Below are 21,729 nucleotides of genomic sequence, written 5' to 3'. Positions count from 1 at the left end.
GCCTATTAATGACCTAGACTTGAAAAACCAAGTGTCAAAATTTCCTCCTGAGCTGGAATTTTTTTTTTCTATCAATAGACAAGGACCAATTCAGACATTTTATTTACTATGGGAAAGAGAGGGTGCAGAGACAGAGCTTTGCTCATCCTGAACAGTTGTTTAATGATAGTGATAATGAGCTGCATTTATGTGGTACCTTTCACCCAAATAACTCTACAGGCTGAATTTATGCTCACCATTGCTTAAAACATACTTCATAGAGTCCCAAGGGTATATCTTTCAGAGCCCCATAACCCCTGCAATTGTTAAGTGTTCTGCAATCTCTCTGCTTACACAGCTTGCAAAGAAGATGGATAATGAGCAACTGTGGTGCTGTAATTAGGTGAGAGACTGACAGAAAGATTTGATCTCTTTTGACTTTCTGGGGTGTCACTGGTCCAATTCATTGATGTGTTTTTCTAATTTTACATCTTTGTCAGGGGTTCTCCAGGGAGGAATTGGGTTAGAGTGTGGGAGATGTGCAGTTGAACTTCTAAAAAGCAAATCTGAATGTTTCAGACCTTTGTAGGCAAGTGGTGTTCTGTGGACTCGCTCCACAGAGTCCATTGGAATCCAATGGACTCACTTCCCAGCAGGCAGGGAGAGAAAACCAAGTTGAAATGTGTGAAGTCTTATGGTGAATTAGCAAGTAGGGAGAACCTGTGACCGCTAAGTATGTTGCTTTTTCCAAGTTTCTAATAACTGAAGGTAGAATGCTAATTTTGACTGTGGTGTAGCATGGCTTTTGTTTGGGGTCTGGGGGACTATAATTGGGAAAGCTGGTGTGAGTGGGAAGACGACCTACCTTCAACAGGGAGTTCCACTTTCGGTGCTTATTAGAATGACCTGTTGAGGGACGTGTGAGTGGCTCAGTGGGTTAAGCATCTGACTCTTGTCTGCTAAGGTCATGAACTCAAGACCCCTTTCATGGGGTTCTACACTCAGCGGGGAGTGTGCTGGAAATTCTTTCCTCTTCCTGTGCTCTCACACTTCCTACACTCTTTCTCTTTCTCTCTCTCTAAAATAAATAAACCTTAAAAAAAAAAAAAAATGACCTGCCAAGAAAATGAGAGGGTAAGGGGTCTTTATCTGTGAGGTTGTAATTCCTTAAAAAAAAAAAATGCAAACCCTAGAAACAAATATGAAAATTGTTTCAAGTCTAGGTGGTAGGTACAAAAGTATTTTTGTAATAGATTTTGTGCTTATCCCTAACTCCTTAAGTGCTCAAAAATGAAAGTGGTCTCCGTGATTACATTTAGAACTACTGTACAAGTTCTCCTATCTCTTATGGTATGGCCCAGGGCCTCATATTACTGAATGCTCCTCTGTCGCACCTAGTAAGTTTGGCACTCAGTCTCTGGAAAATGTGTTTTCCTGGTCTGCTTCTACTTACTAATCTAAGTCCATTTTTGTCTAGCAAGTATCTATTGCAGATCTACTTTTTACTGTCCAGGTCATTCATGGATCTGTTATTCAGGTTTGACTCCTGACTTGGGCTGATTAATAGAGTAACTATGATCTTGGCTACATTTCCTGAGCAATTTTTGCATAGCAGATCTGGGCCATGTGTTCATGAATTGTTTTAATTCTCCCCAAAATATATTTTGTATTTGAGGAAACTAAATGGACAATTATTCTTTCCACCATATAGTTAGAAAGAAACATTTGAACCCGGGTGTATTTGACCCTAGAACCTGCACTATGATAACCATGATATACCAAGATTCATTTATTTAAGATTTCTCAATTATATAAAGAAAGAGTCCAGAAAGAGATAGTCCAGAAGAGAAAGGTCCAAGGACAGTAATTTTATAGCCACTTAGGGAACAGCCCTGTGACTCCTCAACTGGCTCTGGACTTCATTTTCTAGGTGCTTGGTCTGTACATTTCAGGCCATTGATGGCTTGTAATGGTCTCCACTATCTCCAGTCTTGTCTTCTGTAAGAACCCAAGGGCTTCTCATCCACGTGATCTCTTGCTTGAATTCTGCATTCCAGTGTACAAAGATATTTGCCATTTTCACCTCTAGTTCCTTCAATAAAACCTGCATTCCAGATGTCCTGGAAGAACCTTTCTCTTGGCAAGTATGCGATCAGGCTAGGGATTTATGCTTTCTGAGACTGCCCAGTTCACAGTAGAGAGTCTGAGTTATAAAACCGATTGCTAGGTAGGGCATCCTTAAATGGGGTGAAAGCTGACAAACTGACAAGCAGTTCATGAGTCATTACTAGTTGGTTTCCTGGAATCTAATCTTTTTCTCTAACCATTTTCCGAAGAGTAGAGATAAGCACATACCTGTGTAATTGCAAATGTGCTTCAGGTGACCCTTACACTACTCTCCTCTTTTGCTTGATCAGTGGATGCCCTTTAAATCGGGGTCAAATATTTTTATCCCTTAGTGATATTTAAAAAAAATATCCTTTGGGTATGAAATCCTTGGGGTATGGCACATAGCAGGCACATGTCTAATTAAATAAATGAATTAATGAAGACAGTTTTCCTAAAAGTGAAATGAATACCACAGGTTTACAAGTAAGTTGGGTAGTTCATAGACACTTTCTGAAATTAATTTTTTTCCTGTACATTAATAGTTATATTTAATTGGTATTAGAATGAAAGAAATGAGCACATGAAGCTATACACTAATGAGTAAACATTTAAAAGTTATTTGGCAAAAAATAATAGAGTTGAACAAACACAGCATATATGCATGCTTTACAGATGAATCTATATCTTCAGAAATCAGTGAATTGGTAATTAGATGGGAATTTGAATAACTCAAGTAGAAATAGAATGTGAATGTAGAGGTAGGGGCTGCTGGAATGAAGAGGGTTAACTTGACAGAAGAAAAAGATTGAGGCCTGATGCTGTGAATTTAAAGAACACTCATCATTCCATGTTTTGTCTATAGCTTTATCCCCTCTTCTTTCTCTATTTGGCTTTTAACATCATCTCATCTAGGAAGCCCCCTTACCAGAGGTTAGAAGATCTTTGCAGCTGCTATTTGTTGAGATAAATCCCATTCTCCTTTCTTAGGATCGAAAAAAATAAGTGTATTTTTTTCCCCTCTTGGTGGGACCTGGATGGAGAGGGAGAGATTCCAGGAAATATGAAGGCATGACGTTTTATCCAGTAAAAGTCTTGAAGCAGTCATGGTGGCTGATGGGTTGGCGCCATTCTATAATGACTTCCTATTCTTAGGAGAAATCCAGAAAGGCCTTAGAAAATCATTTCGTTTAGGACTGTTTGACTTCTTTGAAGATGAGAGGATCTGAGCCCCAGAGATAAGTAGTGATTTGAGGGAAGCCACACAGTAACAGGCAAATTCCCCCCTTTCATCATTTTGGGAGCTGATGATGGACACATACAAGGTGCCTCGGTAGCCCAGGAGCTCATGGGAACAGAGAAAGAAGTTGGGGAGAGGTATAAGGGAATATTTTAATAAATCTTTTGGCAATTGAGGAAGTAGGACTACCTATTCTCCAGGCATATCTAACTTCCTCTTTTACTAAAGCAATATTTAATTTTTTTCTTGAATCAAGAACATTTTGGAAATCTAACTGAAACCATGAACCCTCTCCCCAGGAAAACACGTAAAGTGCTAGTTTTGTTTTGGATGGGATATAGCCTCCCCCTCATTCTAATGTTAAGACCCCTGTAGTGGGCTAAATGGTAGCCTCCAAAGAGATAGGTCTGTATCCTAATCTCTGAAATCTAAGAGTATTACTTTATATGATGACAGTGAATATTAACCTTATATGCCAAAAGATGTGATTAAATTAAGGATTTTGAAAGGAGGATTTTATCCTGGATTATCCAAATAGGCTCTAAATCCAATGACAAGTGTTACTAAAAGAGTGAAGCAGAAGGATATTTGTCCATCAAAAGTGGAGGTGGCAACATGACCAGGGAGGCAGAGATTTGGCATGATGGGACCACCAGTCAAGAATGCCAACAGCTACCAGAGGCAGGAAGAGGAAGAGAATGGATGGCCACACCAGCAGCTTCATTTTAGAATTCTGCCTCCAAGACTGTGAAATAATAAATTTCTGTCTAAAGTCATCCAGTTTGTGGTAAGTTGTTACAGTATCCAGAGGAAACAAATAAAACCATCTATTCAAGAAAGTAAACCTGAGGTTCTTGAGAATGCATGCTACTGTGATTAATGTGCAAAAAGTGGGCAGCATAATTCTCACTACACTTGTTATGTACTCATGATCTTCAGTTTAAATTTTCCATACATCTGATTATTTTCTATCTACTCAGACTTATTTTTCCTATATCTTTGACCCATGTGAATGGGAAACTTTTTAAAGATTATGTCCTTCCCTCATTTGGAGAGGATAATCATTAAGAGTCCTGATGAATGCATTCTGGTATAAACTGGCTGCTTTGATAGTTGCTAGAAATATTTTATAATGGTCCACATGGCATTGCCAAGAGAGAATGTGTCCTATGTTAACATAAATTTTGGCATACATAATTAAAATGAAGAGGGTAAAGCAGTAGTTAGATACTGTTTCTAGTAGGAGATTATATGAATAAAGTAACCCCAATTCAGATTGAATGATCAACAAGCAAACCAGAGAGAAGCAGAACCTGTTTTTGTTGGTTAGGGTTTTTCTTCTAAAAACTCTGTAGAAGACCATGCTTCCATCAGTAGTTGAAATGATACCTTTGGATGATGTGCTGAAACAGCCTGAGCTGTTGGGTCACTGTTTCCCTAACTTTCATGTGTTCAAGACTATCCCAGGAAGCTTGTTAAGATGCAGATCCCAGAGCTTTCCATAGCCATCTGTTGAATCCACCTTGGGGAGAATGGCCAGGGCATTGACATTTTAAAACAAGTTTTCCAGTGGTTATTTTTCCGTGATGCATGTGGAATATTTTCAGACTTACCCCTCAGAGACTCCATAGAGTTGTCTTGATGGGATGCAAAGAAGGTATATTAAGATCTGATTAGAAGAATTCATTGATAGTACATTCTTTGCTACCCAGTTCAACTAGAAAGAATCATCCTAATACCAAACCATGATGTATCAGAATCAGCTTGGGAGAAGAGGACAATGGGTAATTGGTTTAGATTTCTTTTTGTCTAAAACTTTCTTTTTTAGCATCCTGTCTGATGTTTTGTGATTAATTTGATCAACCCATGTGGACATATCCAGTAGGTCTGAGAAAAGATGATTATCCCTTTTCCAACGTCTCCAAAACCAGGCTATTGCCTCCTAAAACTCTTTTTTTTTTCATATTAATTCATTCTTTCATTTATTTTTTTAAGTCCAGTTAGTTAACATACACTGTTAGTTTCAGATGTACGATATATTGATTCACCACTTACATACCGTTCTTAGTGCTCATGAAAACAAGTGCACTCTTTAATCCCCATCACATTTAACCCATACCCTTGATAACCATCGCTTTGTATACTCTATAACTGAGTCTGTTTGCATCTCTCTTTTGGTTTCCTTTGTTCATTTGTTTTGTTTCTTAAATTCCACATATGAATGAAATCATATGGTATTTGCCTTTCTCTGAATGACTTATTGCACTTAACATAGTACTTTCTAGATCCAACCATGTCCTTGGAAACGACAAGATTTCATTATTGTATTATTGATTTTAGCTATTCTGACAGGTGTGATGTAATATTGCATTTCAATTTTAATTTATATTTCCGTGATGATCCTTGATGATATTAAGTATCTTTTCATGTGTCTGTTGGCCATCTTTAGATATCTTCTTTGGAAAAATGTCTATTCATGTCAACAGCCCATTTTTACGTTGGATTATTCAGCTTTGGTGTATTGAGTTTTATAAATTCTTTATATATTTTGTATACTAACCCTTTATCAGATATGTCATTTGCTAATATTCTCTTCCATTCCATAGGCTGCCTTTTAGTTTTATTGTTTCCTTCACTGTGCAGAAATATTGAAACTGGACTTCTTTTCTACACCATACACAAAAATATATTCAAGATGGATGAAAGAACTAAATGTAAGTAATTAATCCATAAAAATCCTAGAAAAGAGCACAGACAATAACCTCTGTGATGTTGGCCATAGCAACTTCTTACTAGATATGGCTCCTCAGGCAAGGGAAATAAGCAAAAATAAACGATTCAGACTACAACAAAACAAAAATATTTATGCACAGTGAAGGAAACAATAAAACTAAAAGGCAGCCTTCTAAAACTCTTAAGATGTGCTAGATTTTCTCTCTGGTCTTATCTCTCATACCTCTATGGTTGCAATATTCCTACTTTACTAAGGATTGTTCATAGAAAGTAATAGCTACCTCCAGTTAGTGTAAATAAAAAATTAAATTTATTGAAAGAATATAAGGTAGATAACAAGAATATTCAGGAAACCAGGGAGCCAAGTTTGAGGCTGTGAAGCCAAGAGTGATACCCAAAATTATGCCTCGAACTGCTTCAGTGAAGATATTCTATACCTGGCTCCTTGGCAAATGGCCCCTACTTCCTTCAACATCAGCCTCTGATTAGTAGTTTGGGATAGGAACATTTGATTTGGCAAACTCTGGTCATGTGTCCACGTCTACACTGCAAGGGCTAATTAGAGGAAAGATTGTGTAGCACTTGCAGTCTCTATATTGGTGGGCCAATTCCATGTTAGACAGTAGGAACTCATCAAATAGGGGAAAAGCTTCAGATATTAGATGGCCATTTAAAAAAAATTCTAACGTTTTTCTTGCCTCCTCTACAATTCTTAATTGTCCTTCAAGTGATAACACAAGTTAGTTTCCTCAAAAATTTTCTTAGTAACTCAAACCACATTGACCCCCTCTCTAGTCTGTCTCATGAATAGTCATGCAATGCAAAATCTAATCATGAACCATTTTTGTGGTTTGCAGTTGTGTCATGTGCATTCATCTGTTCTTCCAAAATTTATCATCAGCAACTGTAGAATAGACCCTGTATTAGTCACTAATGCACCTAGTATCAGGGAGTGTGTGGCCCTGTTGGAGGTCATCAGTTAATATTTGTTAGTTGGTTTTATTAATTCATATTTTATGTGTATAACCAATTACCTGTGTCTGTGAGGTGAATATGAACATAACAAATACAATATTTAAGAAGAGAAGATCAGAAGCTACCATAGTATTAACTCACCCATGGAGGAAATAAACTTTGGAGAAAGACTTAGAAAAAATGTTTCCTATTCTAACTATGAGGTCCCCTTAAAGTGATTGGAAGATAATATTTAAATTAGAGAAATTAGGTCTTGCCTAACAGCAGACCCCACTTGAAATTTTTCCTCCTAATTTTCCTATGCTCTTGGGGTAGACACAATGGGATGAAACATTAGGGCACACTTCATGGAAAAACTTATTCGTGAACTTATTCTTCCAGTGGTGTTCCTTGCATAATAGCAGTGTCTGTCAGATTATGTCCTTGGTGAAGTATTTAGGAAAATGTATTTCTACTTTCCTCTACAGAATCATCTGTGTTTGACCAAACGTCAGTAATTCTTTTGCATTTAAATCTGTCATTAGTGAAAGATGATATTTGAATAACACTGGGTTCCTTAATCATCAGTCACAGATGAGGTCAGTTGTTATTTGACAAATTAACTCAAATTTCCCTCAAATGATCTCCCCTCTGGGAAAATCCGGATCTCGGATTTTCTTCCTCCTTACCCTGCCTATGAGGAGGGTTTTCTCAAATCACCAGGAAGATGTGCATGGATTTTTGTTGTATATCTACACTACAGAGCACCAAACTGAAAGAAGTGTATCAGCTAATGTGGGTGCCCCCCTGGTGCCATGGTTGCACCAGGTGTGTAGACAAGTGAGGGAAAGTCACTCAGCCTTTAGCAGTTCAATGCTACTTGGGTGTCCTTAGTTTCTTCTAATAAATGAATTGCATAGTTCTTTAGTTTTCCAGGAGTAACTGGAATCTTCTTCCTACCCCTTATCTCCCTCCTTCAACCCCCATCTTGACATATTTAGCATCAGGTATGGATCCATAACAGCTATCATAGTATATGCAAGGTATGGACTTCCCCACTGTGGTGACTACGTCACTATTACCACATCAAGACGGTTCTGTTTGGCATCTTCATTCCATGGGATGCACAGTCCCGCAGGAGACTCCTCAGCCCTTTCCTTTACTTTTCCACTCAAAGGGATTCACAGCATCAGCAAGCTGGGGAGGAGATTTGAATGTGTGGGGGTGAAAAATGAAGTGGGGAAGATGGACCCTTCCAAGTGGTCCTGTCCTGAGACATTAGACTTCTCACCTCTAAATAGTGATGTCCCTTGTTTGCAACTGCTTGCTGAGCCATGATAGATTATTTGTTTATAAACTGATCAAAGATACTGCATAGAAAAGACTACTAGTTAATAAAACATTGCTTTTGTATTTCTCCAACATACTTTTTCCTTATTCGTGGGAAAAGGATAATGCTAAAATCTTGAATCTCAGGAGGAAGACCACAAAGACCTTTAATACTATAGCCACTGAAACAGCAAATCTCGACAGGAAAATGTTGACTATTAACTATCTGGTTCCTCATGTCTGAGCCATGTACTCACTGAGTATTGACTCCTTAGAGTGAGAGTTTCTATCCTTTCTGGTTTCTTTCCATGGTTTCTCTGTTCCAGGAATCCAGTGGATTTTACAGTTTATGGGTTTTCATAAGGTAAGGAAGCAGGAAGAGTGAGCCTTGAGGGTTCAGTGCAGTGTAAGCAAAGGCAGATGTCGAGACAAAAACCTGGTAAGAACCACACTCTGAAAGGGCTCTGCATTAGGGACAGGGTAGGTACATCACATACTGAGTTGTATTTACTAGGCAATTAACATCTTTTGTGTATAGACATTGTACTGTGTTCAAGCATTGTAGTTATTAGAGCTGGGCATTGGATCACCAAGGGTTTGTTTTGTCTTAAATAACCATGTATGGGTCCTACCTATACCTAATCAGTTTCTTTAGGGATAGAGTCTACGGATCGCAGATCTAGATAGAAACAAAACACACAGACACACACACACACACACACACACACACACACACACACACACACACTTTCCATAGTTGATTCTATGCTTATCCCTGTTTATAAGCTTTTCAACCATGGTGTCCAAGTAGAAAATTCACAGGGCTTGTTCTTGATGTTAAGAGCCTAGTAGCAGAGATTGTATCTCAACAAATAGAATAAGTGAGTCATCTCAACTGGTTTAGAATGTTCATGAAGGATGTGTTTAAATTTGTCCCCATTCTTGCAGTCATGTAAACAAAGAAAATGCTCTAATTTTCTTTTCTAAAACTTCTTTGGTTTGGTGTCAAACTATATTAGCCTCTTAGTATTTGGAAATTTTCTCTCTGTATATATTTTTTAACCTATTAGATAATAAAATAATGAAGTTTTCCTTGCTGGTTAGAGTCATTTAGGGTGGATGTTTTAGCATTTTTTTTATTGAGGTAAATTTGGTTACTATTTTGGAAGAGTTTGTTTCAACTTTCTACTGTTTGGGGTGGTTCTGGTAATTGTTATTTTTCTAGAAAAGCAGCCATTTTGTTTTCTATTTATTTTTGTCATTCAGACAACAGATAGAAACTCTTTCCTACTAAACGTACTAAACAGAAACTCTGTCCTAGGAGTTATGTTTCTTCTTTCCTAGTATTCATTTTCTTCCACTAAGTCTAGCTAAAGCTTTGTCAATTTTCTAAAGATAAAGGTTTTGAATTTATTTGCTTTTATTTACTCTCACATCAAGTCTTCTATTAGATGAATTTCTGCTTTTATCTGGTTTTACTCCATCTGTTTTCATTTGGTTTATTATGTTCTGTTTCAGCTTTTGTAGATGAACGTTTTTACTTAAATCTTTACAAAAAAACCCAAAAAACAAAAAACCTTGAGTATGACTATATGATACCTCTAAGGACCATTTTTAAATATCTGCTTCCTACCAGTTGTATCATTGGATCTTTAGATATCATTCATTTATAAGAATATTCTTTCTGGGGCGCCTGGGTGGCTCAGTGGGTTGAGCCTCTGCCTTCGGCTCAGATCATTCTCGGGGTCCAGGGATTGAGCCCTGTGTCAGGCTCTCTGCTCAGCGGGGGGCCTGCTTCTCCCTCTCTCTCTGCGGGACTCTCTGCCTACTTGTGATCTCTGTCAAATAAATGAATAAAATCTTTAAAAAAAGAACATTCTTTCCAACTTGATTTTCTTTGTATCATGTGAATTATTTTAAGTTTTCAAATTTAAGACACTCGTCTTATCATTGATTTCTATTCGAAATCCATTGTTGTCAGAGATCCTTTGTGATCTTATACCTAGACAAGCTTTCTTTATTTTCCATGAGTTTTGAAACGTGTATTTATTGCTTATTGGGTACAGGGATATGTATGTCCAAGTGTGCTGCCAAATTTTCTTAAATTAAAGATGCTTAGTTAAAGTAGATTAAAAATCTATTACTAATTTTTTTCTTATATTTTCAAGACTAAACATATTCAAGAGCACGCAAGATCTTTTAATTCTTAAGAAAAAAAATTGCAATAACAGTAAAAGGGATATATATATATATACCTAGATGCACCAGTTATTACTATTTTAATCCATATGTTTTTATGTGCATACTCTATGCCTGCAAATGTGTATACACACAATTTTTTCTGAACGATTTAAAGATAAATTACATCATGACCTTTTAACCTGAGTAGTATATATTTTTTTTAAAACAAAACAAAACCAGATATTTTCTTAAGTAACAAAGGAAGTTATTAGTTTCAATAAATTTAACATTGATAGAATACTTGAATGCACTACCCATATTCCATTTTTGTCAGTTGACCCAATGTCTCTGATTATCATTTTTCCCTGATAGCACAGAACCCAGTCTGAAGGCATGTATTACCTTTGGTTGACAGGTCTCTAATTTGTTCTATTTCTATAGTCTTTGTCATTTATGATACTGACATTTGTGAAGAATAAAATCTGTTCCCCCACCCTCAAACTCCCCTGTTTAATAGGCTGTTTCTCATTTGGGGTTTATACATTGTTTGCTCAAGATTGATTTATAAATTAAGCCTTCTCAGTTGGATAACTATCTAGGTGGCATGTCATTCTCAGGGTATAGCTTTGGAGGCATACTATGTGTGTCTGTCCCTCGTTAGTGATCTCAGTTTTACTCACCCAAAGTGTGGTCTTGCTTCTCCACTGAATATTTTATAAATAAATTTTTTTTACCTTCAACTAAGTACTTTAAGCCTGAATGAACAGGATAGACACCCATGCAAAATTTGTTTTGAATGTTGAGATTGATTGATAATGCCATACACATATTAAGAAGGGATGAACAAGATCTGTTACTGAAAGAAGTGTTCTTTGTTTTGAGAAATGAAGGCAGGTGTCCCAAGGTGGCCCAAATATGGATTGAGAGAGAATAGGGAAAGGAAGGGGATGCAGCCTGAATGAGGTTTTTTTATAGGTGGGCTGAGGCTTAATTGGCTTGAAACTCCTGCCAGCATCAAGCCTGCCAGCATCAAGCAAGGGAACACTGGCTTTCTTATCACCTTTCCCAGATACTGGCTAGAAAGGGAAAAGCTAGAGATGAGGCTTATAGCTTATTGACAAACATCAAATAATGAAGTCAAGCTCTTTAGTATGGAATCATGTCCTGATTCTTAGCATAATATCCCACATTAATGATGCTCGCATGAATCGGTCTATATTATAATCAAATAAAAATGCTGATTTTTCCAATCATCCTTCCCTACCCCATTGATCAGTCAGCCCTCAATATTTTACTATAAACAAGAGCTCTCCCTCCAGAACTGATCTTCTTTCTTATAATTAAATGGTAATGTCGTTACTTCAAAATAGAACTTTGGTTAAAACAACTCTATTTTTATAGTCACCTAAACATTTACTAAGAGTTAAAGATTTGTTCCCATTATAATTGTCTTTCTCAAATTTTTTATTTAAATGACCCAACATATAGTAAGCACATCATTGGTTTCAGATGTAGGGTTCAGTAACTGATCAGTTCCACATAACACGCACGGCTCTTCGCAGCACGTGTCCTCCTTTATGCCCATCACCCAGTTCCCCCACCCCTCACCGAACTCCTCTCCAGCAACCCTCTCTTTGTTTCCTAGTGTTAAGAGTCTCTCATGGTTTTTCTTCCTCTGGTGACTTCCCATTTAATTTTCTCCACTTCCCCTATGAACTTCTGTGCAAAGATGTTGATTCGATGCCATGAAGTAGGTGGCAATGCCTTAACTGTATGCATGCTGTCAGGACAAGAGCCTCTTCCATCCTTGTCACTAGGAGTGCTAACCTTTTCTCCTTTCATACAGCACATCATTGTCTAAATTTTATGCCTTCCCTTTGAGGTCACTTCTCTTTTAAGAGCTGTTTCAGCTTGGGTAAATTATTTTAGTCTTCATATGCCTGTAAATTCTTTATTTTGTTCTGTATTTTGAATGATTGAGCGACACTTCTTGATGGACTATTTTTCCTCAGCACTGCCCAGAATGGACATCTAATGTTGCTAATGGAAAATCTGTTTTCAGTTTAATTGTCATTCCTCTGAAAATAATTGGTTTTTGATCCTTGGTAATAGGAGTTGTTTTGTTTTTGTTTTGTTTTTCCTTAGAGATTATCATGTGTCTACATGTGGACTTACTGTTGTTTATTGTTCTCACCACTAGCAGTTCCCTACTAATCTGAACTGTGATTTTTCTTTCAATTGGCAGGGGAGGGAATCAGCTACTTTTATCCAAATGATGCTTTTTCATCTTTCCTTCTTTGTTACTTTGTTACTTCTATTGAATACGTGTTAGAACTCTCAATCTATCTTCCCTATCTCTTCTTGTTCTTTCATCCCCCTCTCTCCCTTTCCTATCTGTTTATTGTTGCCTCTATGGGTAGTGTTTGGGGTAAAATGATGTTTGTAGTAGAGAGATCTATATTCCCTTCGTTAATAATGGGAAGTTTTTTGTTGTTGGTTGTTTAACCCAATAGAAGTATGTCTCTTGATTTTATTGTTCTTGGACAGTGATGCACTGAAGATTTTATTGATGCTATGTCATTGACAAAGTTTCCAGGGTAGCCAACAACTTGAGTAGTAATATATGTATTGCTTCTGTTTTTTGTGTTGGTTTCTTCCTTCCTTCCTTCCTTTCTCCCTCACTCACTCCCTCCCTCCCTTCCTTTCTTTTAATATTTTATTTATTCCTTTGAGACAGAGAGATACAGAGAGAGAAAGAGCATGAGCAGGAGGAGAGGCAGACACAGGGAGAAGCAGACTCCCTGCTGAATCAGGAGCCAGATGTGGGGCTCAATCCCAGGACCCTGGGATCATGATCTGAGCCAAAAGCAGACACTTAACCATCTGAGCACCCAAAAGCAGACACTTAACCATCTGAGCCACCCAGGCACCCTGTGTTAGTTTTTCACTTTTACTCTCCTTAATACATTTTCTTCTTGCTCCTCCATAGTTTCATGGTTTGATTATTTCTTGAAAATATACCCAATGGGAAATTTTGTTCTGTGGGAAATATATATATAGTGGACACACTCCTTTTTGACCCTGAATGTTATTTTGGACTCTGATTTGGAGGATATATTTATCTGTGAAACTACTTGTTTTAGGTGCACCTAAATATCCAGTTAAATGACTGATGTGTCAATTATTTCTGGGTTTAGATTAATTAGAATTTCAAACTTGGTTCAAATAATGAATACAGTTCTGAGTTTAAGCCAGTAGTGTTTTTTGACACTATGAAAGGTGTTCTTCATTTTAACGACTATTGAAAAAACTTAAACCCTGGATATGAATAAAGACTCACAAAGAACTCTTCTACATATAATGAGCTCACATCAAGTGGTGTGTAGGTAGCACACAGAAAATACATCCATCTAGACACTTAGATTTTCTCTGTGAGGACAAGTGTTCAACTATTCTGATAGGAATAACAACTATTTCAGTCAATCACCCAGACCTTCAAAGTTTTCTGTGAAGTCTCTCTATTCATAGTGCTATCATTGAGTTGTTTTCATTCAATTAAGTGTTGTCTTTAATTTAACTAGTTCTATGCCTTTCCCTTAAGTTCTTTGTATGTAGACAGTCCATCAATGTTTTGACTTGTCAAGTCAGTCTATTTACATCTGTCATTGCAACTGTAGATGACAAGTATTTGCCCCATGTTGGTGGAAGAAAATGCAAATATATTGCCACCCTCTCGCCCCACCACCCCCTCCATTTTGCCATTTTTAAATCCAGTGTTCATTTCTGATTAGGATGTTAAGCAGTCTGTTCTAAACCAGATCTTTAGTCTTCTCCCTTGAAAGGTGTTCTTTTTTTAAACTTGCATTCAAGTTGCACCTGGCTTTGTTTACACAGTTATTCTTGCTTATGTTTGCCCAGGCCGGTAGCACTTCTCAAAGTGGTGAAGATGGCTTTTTCAGGGGCGGCTGAAGTCACAGTGGGGGAGCCAGAGACCACAGAGCACTCTGAAAGCAAGGCTTGATGGCAGGTGAAAATTTGATTCTGAGAGGTGTGATGGCAATTTTGAAGCCATAACGCATCGTCAGCTTCCCCCCAAGTGACCTGTGCACCTGCTCTCTCTCTATATATTTACATTTTCCCAGAATATCATGGTTTAAAAAAAAAAGAAAAGCAATACCATGGGTTCTGTCATCTTGAATTGAATTTCAGAAGTGGCTAGGGCAAGGATAACAAGGGTGATAAATGTGCAGAAAGAAAGCTAGCTGCTTTTTTTTTCCTCCCCCTAATAGATTTGCAGGATTTTCAGCTGGAAGGTGTTAAAGAGATCCATTGTTTGCTCTGGAGAGGTCTAATATCCAAACAGAATCTGGCTGAATTGTGCAGACTCACTGAAGTTTGTAGACTTTACCCTTTCCTTCTGAGAACAGGCTGATGAAGAATTGTTTTCCCTATGCCTAATAGTTCTTATGCAACCCCTTTGTTCTCATAATCCCCTCTCCCAGTATTGGTCTGAGGCGCAGCCCTTGAGGCTTCCACAAGCTGGAGACACTTGTGATTAGGTTATAGGTAAGGAAAACATGAAGTATGTATCTTGCTATAATATAGTCACAAGTAGTCATTATTACAATAATAGCAATCATTTGAGTTAAGTATGACTAAGATATTTACCTACCTTTACTCAATCCTCAGTATGACCTTACAGTTGTTAAGATCACTATCACCATATGTCCATTGAGAAAACTGCCTCTCTACCAGGTTCAGTAGTTGCCTAAGGTCCTGTTGCAAATCAGTGGTCATGCTCAGAATTCAAGCCATTGCACTCTAACTCCAGAGCTGGCCTTATTTTTGGCAAGCATTTACTTGATACTTGGTCCATTGGTATACTGAATCTATTTCATGTAAGACTTCTGAAGTGTGGATGTTGTAAATTGTAAATAGGATATACTTTGTTTTATTGGAAGTTTGAGAACCACAGGAGACCTCTGGGGTTGGAATTACTGATCATAAAACGTCAGAAATAAGCAAAAATACACATCTGTCACTAAGACTCTGGGCCCGTTTTTAAGAAACCTGTAGTTTAGTAGAGGAAAATGGACACTGACAAAGCAGTTACCAAAATAATTATGTGACTACTGTTGTTGTAAATATTATAAAGTAGATAGGGGCTGGTAGTACTTATACTGGAGAGCCTGATACTGCCTGCCTATATGTTTTCATGTTTTCCTCCAGGAAGAACCTGCCTCTCATTCTGGAAGCTAAAAATATACTTTGTTTCTCCCACTTCCTTTGCAGTTAGAAAAAGGACCTGTAACCAGTGCTGGCTTGTTGGAGCTAAGTCTGTGGTGATATTTCTGGGAAATAAACATTTTATATCTTAATACAGATAGATACACAGGGAAATGACTCTCCTTTATGTGAACATAGAGTGAGAACCGAAAGATGGTGAGAGCTTAGGAACCTGACTAGACTACTGAACACCTAAATCAACCCTGGAACTCTCTATCTCCAGATGGCCTGTTACATGAAGAAGTATGTATCTTTTCATTTAAACCACTTAAATCACAGTGTTCTCTTGCTTGCAGCTGAAAATGTCATAAATGTTAAGGAAGCTTCCCTGAGGAAGAGGCATTGGGCCTGGATTATAAAGGAAGAGCAGTTGTTGATGAAGTAAGGAAGACTCGAGAACAGTTTCAGGCAGAGGGTCTAGGAGGACACAGGGTCCTAAGCGGAAGTGGTTTGTCAGATTTGCAAAATGGAAAGTAGATGAGTATGGAATCCTCTGAAAAAGTAGGGTGTGGATGTGGCCCATCCTGAAGCTAAAGTGAGCACGTGCTAGACCACATAAGGAGCATAGGCCACAGCAAGGGGACTGAACTGGGTCCTAAGTGTGGGGAGTATTTCAGACACCGTAAGCACGAACACCATCTAGTCAGATCCACACAATGGCTCGGAGTAAGCAGGAATATTGGCGCACATGAAAGAAAGCAAGGACAGCGGCAGGGCAGAGCCTGAAGGAGAGGGTGGCCGGAAAGATGGTTGATTGGTTGGGCAGGAAGGAGCTTGAGCATCAGTTTGTAGGTCCTTCTGATGATAAACAGGTCTGCCGCATTGAACTGGGCGTGAGAGTCTGTAACTTGACCTGTGGTTCTCCTTTTGTTTCCTGCTCCCCATCCCCCCCCTGACCCCGGCATAGATGAGCATAGATGTGTGACCTTCAGAACAACATCTAGGTTCTGTTTTTTCCCTGCCACTCTCTAAACCTTGCTTTGTTTTACAAAATAGCAACTGAGACTTGGAGAGGGCAAGTAGGCTGTACCTTCCCAAAGTCTCATATCAATTAAACACGTAGGACCATGGAATGCTAGTCTCTTGATTCCCAGTCAAGCTATTTTTTGAAATGGCCATCTTTCTCAGAACTAGTTCCTTGAACATGGGTATTGTTATGGAACAGAGAACGGATTTCAAACTCTGGTTTGGCCTCTCATCACTTGAAAATCAGAGAGAGGTGATGATCGAAAAGAAAAGCTTGCTTTATTCAGAAACAAACAACCTAAAGAATGCTGACTAATGTCCCAAAGATCATATTCCCCATCCAGGCAAAGCAGGAGGGTTTTAAAGGGGAAGGTGTGGGAAATGGGGCTAGTGTGGCAAGGCTGGTGCTCAGGTGGTTTTTCTATGTCAAGATGACCCTGAACAGACTTGCTGGCATCATTGGTGGTGGCTCTTGAATGTAATCAGAGCTTAACTTCTGGGAAAGTCTAGCCCTTCATTCCTCAAGGCCAGTGGTCTGCAGATCTCCAGGTAAGTAGGTCAGTTCTCTTATAGATTGAGGAACTTAGATCAGCAAACAAAGAGTGCATAAGCCTAGGTACTCTTAGTTAATCCATAGATTAACTAATTAATTAACTAATTAATTTACTAACTAATTAATCCCTAGCTAGTTAATCCTTAAGACTAGTTGGAGTGCTGTTAGTTACAGTAGGACTTGAGTGGGATCATCCAGAGTGTCTTTAGTTTATAAACATGTTATTATTATTGTTTACTAAACAGTTGGTATATTCACCTTCACTTTCCCCCTCATGGACTTGGTGTTACTGATCAGAGGATGAACCTAGAATCTGAGATAAGGAACATGAAAGTGATGGGAAAGTATATTAGGAAATATCAGGAGCTGATGACTTTTCTCATCCAAGGGCCAGATAGGGACAGGAAGTGGAGTTGTCCAGGTAAGGATGGGGAGATAGGAACTGAAGACCTCTGTCCCTAAAGGGACCACTGATACTCGTCATCAGTCAACTGTTGGCCTGCCAGATGGTGGATGCTGGATTACCAGATCTCCCATTTTCTGAGAGACCCTAACAGTTTGCACTGGCATATGAAATGGTATTTAATGTTCTAAAGGTTTGTTTAAAACGATATTTAATATTGGTTTAAATTGTTTGAAAACACTGTCAGCAACAATAACGAATAACAAGTAATTACCACTTCTGGGGAGAAGTAACTTTCAGGTGTTTTGATTTGTTTTGTTTTGTTTTTAAATCATTTGCCATTCTGAAGAAAAAAAAATGTTCATAGGTTATATGTAAAAATGACTAATATCTTATATGTTATTAAATCTACATATAGCTTAAAAGAAAGATAAAACTAGCCTTATTAGTTTCCAATAGCTATTGCAACAAATTACCGCAGAGTTAGTGATTTAAAACAAAAATGTATTTTCCTATAGTTCTAGAGTTCATAAGTACACATGAGTTTTAATGGGCTGGAGCTGAGGTGTCAGTGGAGTCATGCTCCCTCCAGAAGCCCTTGAGGAGAATCCATTCCTTGCCTCTGCCAGTTTCTGATGACTGCTAACATTCCTTGGCTTTTGGCCACATCATTCCTATCTTCAAATAGCTCTTTGCTCTCTCTTATTTCACCTTCTCCTTTGTGTGTGACATGTCTCCCTCTGCTTCCTTCTTCTGGAGATAGGAATGATTGAGTTTAGGGTCCATCCTAATAATTCAGGATAATTTTCTCATTTAAAAATCCTCATTTTAATCTCATTGCAAGGGTGCTTCTTACATGTAAGTTAGCATTTACAGGTTCCATGAAATAGATGATGAATGTCTTTGGGGGATTCTTTTTCGTGTCATCACATGAACAATTTATATCTTATTTAAAAGGTTTTATACCTTTTATCTATTGCTCAAATCATACCATGTACACTTTAGAATGATAATGGATATTAGTGGTTTTAGGTGTGAATTTACATTTCAAAAAAACCTGTAATGATTGTAATCTATCTTACTGATTTCTTAGCAGAGTTGATTAGATCTTTACTGTTTCTACCTGGTGTTTCATTCATTCATCATTCATTCATTCTTTCATTTATTTATTTATAGGGAGAGAGATACCATGAGGAAGGGCAGAGAGAGGGAAAGAATCTCCAGAAGACTCACCACTGAGTAGCTCACTCAAGAGACCACTGGTCTATAGTAGGGCTTCTCAACCTTAGCACTCTTGAGTTTTCTGGCCAGATAATTCTTCATTGTAGAAGGCTGTCTTGTACATTGTAAAATTAGCAGCATCCCTGGCCTCAAAGCACGAGATGCCCACTCATAATCACCCTGCCTTCCACCACTGTGTTGTCAAAATTAGCTTCATTGTAAGTAGAAATAAGTTTCCTACCAACACTAACCTTTCCACACCAAAATGGAAAGGAAGAAAACTGATTTATTATTGAATTAACACAGAATTCCTGTGTGGCTCAGTTTAAGCATCTGACTCTTGATTTTGGCTCAGGTCATAAGCTCACAGCAGTAAGATCAAGTTGATTGATCCAGGCTTTGAGCTCAGTGGTGAGTCTTCTGGAGATGCTCTCCCTCTCTCTGCCCTTCCTCATGATATCTTTCTCCCCGTAAATGAATGAATGAATACATGAATGAATAAATACATGAATTCATGTATTCATTCACTCGCCTCAGTAGCTCAGTCAGTCAAGCCATCTGAGTTTAGTTCACATCTTGATCTCAGGTTTCTGGGATGGAGCCCTACATCAGGCTCCATGCTCAGCAGGAAGTCTGCTTTTCCCTTTCCCTCTGCCCCTCCCCTTCCCTGTGCATATACTCTCTCTGAAATGAAATTTTCGAAAATATTAACACAACAGTGTTAATAGAAAAAAAAAAAAGAGAGGAATGAATTTCAATAAAGGAAAGAAAATTTTATATATCTTCTAATCATCTTTTTTTTGTTGTTGTTCTAGTTTGGAACCAGAAAATGGAGATTATTTCCTCTGACAAAGAGAAAATTACACCATACACACCACACACACACACACACAGCAAAGCAAGTCTTGGGAATTAAAGTAGCTGATTAATTAATTGTTCTCCTCTGAAAGAATAATGAAATGTTTTCTCTGCAAGACCTCTTAGTTCTCCCCTAAAAAAGTTACATCTTGACATGGCCTCCTACATTAACTGCATTAACAAGGTGTTACGTTTCAAGAGGTTCTGGACCTGTGGCTTTGGACACCTCTCTGCACTATGAATAGGGCTTTTCCAGTCCCTGGAAAGACTGGTCTATAATTTGTTATAAGCTTGTTAAAGAAAGGATTCAGAACCACCATGTCTTCCAGGAGACTCTTCCAAGAGGGGGGAAGCAGAGAAGATACTTCCTTTCTCTTCATAAGCAAAAAAAAGTTTATTTAAAAAAAATTTCCCTGGGGTGCCTGGATGGCTCAGTGGGTTAAAGCCTCTGCCTTCGGCTCTGGTCGTGATCCCAGGGTCCTGGGATCGAGCCCCACATCGGGCTCTCTGCTCGGCAGGGAGCCTGCTTCCACCTCTCTCTCTGCCTGCCTCTCTGCCTACTTGTGATCTCTGTCTGTCAAATAAATAAATAAATAAAATCTTTAAAAAAAAAATTTCCCTTACATCAAATGTAAGCTGGCCAAATGTCCCCTGAAGGATGAAATGGACCCCAGTTGAGAACCATTAGCCTAGAGCAAAGGATGAAAAGGTTAGCAGTCAGGTGGTAACATGAAATCAAACAAGAGCTTGGAGAAAGCCATGGGAAGGAAAAAAACCTTATAAAAATAGTTTTATCTTAGATTTTTTAATTAAACAAGGAGACCATTAGACGGAGGTAGCTTTAATGTCCTGGCAGTCTGTGTAAACAAACCAAAATCTGAAACTTTAAATGCCTCAAGATTACTAAATTGAAACCTAAGGATAAACCAATCACAAAGAGCCAGCTAGACTTTAAACTACAGCTAAATAATTTCATTCCTCCTTTGCTTCTACTTTTTTCTCTATAAAAATCTCTCATAACTCTTCCTGCGAGTGGCAAGCTCCTAACCACTTCCAGTTTGGTGCTGACTAACTTGAATCAATTTTTGCACAAATAAACTTAAACTGACATATATTAAAATTAAGAGTTCAGAGCTGCTTTTGATCATGGACTCATTTGGTTACTATTAAATCCTAATAATATTATAGAGGCCCAGTAGTAAAAGAGGAATGAATTTCAATAAAGGAAAGAAAATTTTATATATCTTCTAATTCATCTTTTTTTTTTTTTTTTTTTTTTTTCTAGTTTGGAACCAGAAAATGGAGATTATTTCCTCTGGTCAGGGATAAACCGAATGGCTGGCTTTTACTAATTGTCTTTCCCTGTTCTTTGTTTTCTTAGGAAATTGCTTTGATTACCTAGATGACCTTCCCCTCCCTTACCTTATTACTGCCATTTCATGACTGCCTGATAGAAATCTAGTTTCCTTTATCTGATAAATTTAAAGCCTTGTAGGCTGCTATATAATACAATTGTAACTTAAGATCTTGAAAGCACTATGCCAAATTTAAATTTGGCAAGAATTTGGAGAATCTAGAGCGGCTGGCAATGTCCCCCTCCCTCATGTCTTAAAAATTAGGAGTGGTGTAAGTCATTGGATGTCACAGATACCCAGAGGAAGAGAGCCATAGACTTTGTTCTAATCATTCTAGGATATAGGACGTGGGTTATTTGGATGATGGGAGGTAAGTGACTTTGGGAGGGAAGAGACATAATGACATGGGGAAGTGAATAATGCATATATTCTCTGTGCTTTATAATAATGCATATATTCCCTTGCTTTGAGGTAGGTTTGGGAATTGGTTGTTTTCTTCTCTGACTTGTGCCAATAAAAATCTCCTGCGGTAGTTTGATCTCAGTCTTCATTTTTGTCTAATAAT

At 38.1% G+C, this 21,729-nt stretch overlaps 1 non-coding gene across 1 annotated transcript; it reads right to left on the bottom strand.

Annotated features, from left to right (window-relative positions):
- Window positions 1-12,246: 12,246 nt before the first annotated feature.
- LOC132029027 (U6atac minor spliceosomal RNA) lies at window positions 12,247-12,371 on the bottom strand. Its single transcript, XR_009407664.1, has one exon. It is a non-coding gene; the product is annotated as a U6atac minor spliceosomal RNA (small nuclear RNA).
- Window positions 12,372-21,729: the final 9,358 nt, after the last annotated feature.

This window comes from Mustela nigripes, chromosome 12, assembly GCF_022355385.1.
Source record: "Mustela nigripes isolate SB6536 chromosome 12, MUSNIG.SB6536, whole genome shotgun sequence".
NCBI classification, from domain to species: domain Eukaryota; kingdom Metazoa; phylum Chordata; class Mammalia; order Carnivora; family Mustelidae; genus Mustela; species Mustela nigripes.
Note: the sequence above shows the minus strand (reverse complement) of the source record. Positions and strands in the feature narration are given on the sequence as shown.